This window comes from Erythrolamprus reginae, chromosome 2 (assembly GCF_031021105.1).
Source record: "Erythrolamprus reginae isolate rEryReg1 chromosome 2, rEryReg1.hap1, whole genome shotgun sequence".
Lineage (NCBI taxonomy): Eukaryota > Metazoa > Chordata > Lepidosauria > Squamata > Dipsadidae > Erythrolamprus > Erythrolamprus reginae.
Window position 1 is genome coordinate 303,517,978 of NC_091951.1, and position 2,500 is coordinate 303,520,477.

Genomic DNA, 2,500 nt, shown 5'->3' on the forward strand with positions numbered 1-2,500 from the left:
AACCAGAACCAGAACCAGAACCAGAACCAGAACCAGAACCAGAACCAGAACCAGAACCAGAACCAGAACCAGAACCAGAACCAGAACCAGAACCAGAACCAGAACCAGAACCAGAACCAGAACCAGAACCAGAACCAGAACCAGAACCAGAACCAGAACCAGAACCAGAACCAGAACCAGAACCAGAACCAGAACTCGACTTGACTTAACCCGAACCCGAACCCGAACCAGAAACAGAACCAGAAACAGAACCAGAACCCGACATGACTTCCTAACCCTAACCCTAACCCTAACCCTAACCGAACCTGAACCCGAACCCGAACCCGAACCCGAACCCGAACCCGAACCCTAACCCGAACCCTAACCCAAACCCTAACCCTAACACTAACACTAACACTAACCCTAACCCTAACCAAACCCCTAACCCTAACCCTAACCCTAACCCTAACCACACCCCCAACCCCCAACCCCCAACCCCCAACCCTAACCCTAACCCTAACCCTAACCCTAACCCTAACCCTAACCACACCCTGAACCCTAACCCTAACCGTAACCCTAACCCTAACCCTAACCACACCCCCAACAATAACCCTAACCCTAACCCCCAACCTTAACCCTAACCCTAACCCTAACCCATACCCTAACCCATACCCTAACCATAACCACACCCCCAACCCTAACCCTAACCCTAACCCTAACCACACCCCCAACCCCCAACCCTAACCCTAACCCTAACCCTAACCACACCCCCAACCCCAACCCCAACCCTAACCCTAACCCTAACCCTAACCCTAACCCTAACCCTAACCCTAACCACACCCCCAACCCCCAACCCTAACCCTAACCCTAACTTTAACCCTAACCCGAACCCGACTTGACATAACCCGAACGCGAACCCGAACCCGAACAGGAACATGAACACGAACACGAACACGAATACGAACACGAATACGAACCCGAACCCGATTAGACTTAACCCGAACGCGAACGCGAACGCGAACCGGAACCGGAACCGGAACCGGAACCGGAACCGGAACCATAACCATAACCAGAACCAGAACCAGAACCAGAACCAGAACCAGAACCAGAACCAGAACCAGAACCAGAACAACTCGACTTGACTTAACCAGAACCAGAACCAGAACCAGAACCGGAACCGGAACCGGAACCAGAACCGGAACCAGAACCGGAACCGGAACCAGAACCAGAACCAGAACCAGAACTCAACTTGACTTAACCAGAACCAGAACCAGAACCAGAACCAGAACCAGAACCAGAACCAGAACCAGAACCAGAACCAGAACCAGAACCAGAACCAGAACCAGAACCAGAACCAGAACCAGAACCAGAACCAGAACCAGAACCAGAACCAGAACCAGAACCAGAACCAGAACCAGAACCAGAACCAGAACCAGAACCAGAACCAGAACCAGAACCAGAACCAGAACTCGACTTGACTTAACCCGAACCCGAACCAGAACCAGAACCCGAACCAGAAACAGAACCAGAAACAGAACGAGAACCCGACTTGACTTCCTAACCCTAACCCTAACCCTAACCCTAACCCTAACCCTAACCCGAACCTGACTTGACATAACCCGAACGCGAACCCGAACCCGAACCCGAACAGGAACACGAACACGAACACGAACACGAACACGAACACGAACACGAATACGAATACGAACACGAACCCAATTAGACTTAACCCGAACGCGAACGTGAACTGGAACCGGAACCGGAACCGGAACCGGAACCAGAACCAGAACCAGAACCAGAACCAGAACCAGAACCAGAACCAGAACCAGAACCAGAACCAGAACTCGACTTGACTGAACCAGAACCAGAACCAGAACCAGAACCAGAACCAGAACCAGAACCAGAACCAGAACCAGAACCAGAACCAGAACCAGAACCAGAACCAGAACCAGAACCAGAACCAGAACCAGAACCAGAACCAGAACCAGAACCAGAACCAGAACCAGAACCAGAACTCGACTCTACTTAACCCGAACCAGAACCAGAACCAGAACCAGAACCAGAACCAGAACCAGAACCAGAACCAGAACCAGAACCAGAACCAGAACCAGAACCAGAACCCGACTTGACTTCCTAACCCTAACCCTAACCCTAACCCTAACCCTAACTTTAACCCTAACCCGAACCCGAACCCGACTTGACATAACCCGAACGCGAACCCGAACCCGAACCCGAACCCGAACTGGAACATGAACACGAACACGAATACGAATACGAACACGAATACGAACCCGAACCCGAACCCGAACCCGAACCCAATTAGACTTTACCCGAACGCGAACCGGAACCGGAACCGGAACCGGAACCGGAACCGGAACCAGAACCAGAACCAGAACCCGAACCAGAACCCGACTTGACTTCCTAACCCTAACCCGAACCCGAACCCGAACCCGAACCCTAACCCTAACCCTAACCCTAACCCTAACCCTAACCCTAACCCTAACCCTAACCCTAACCCTAA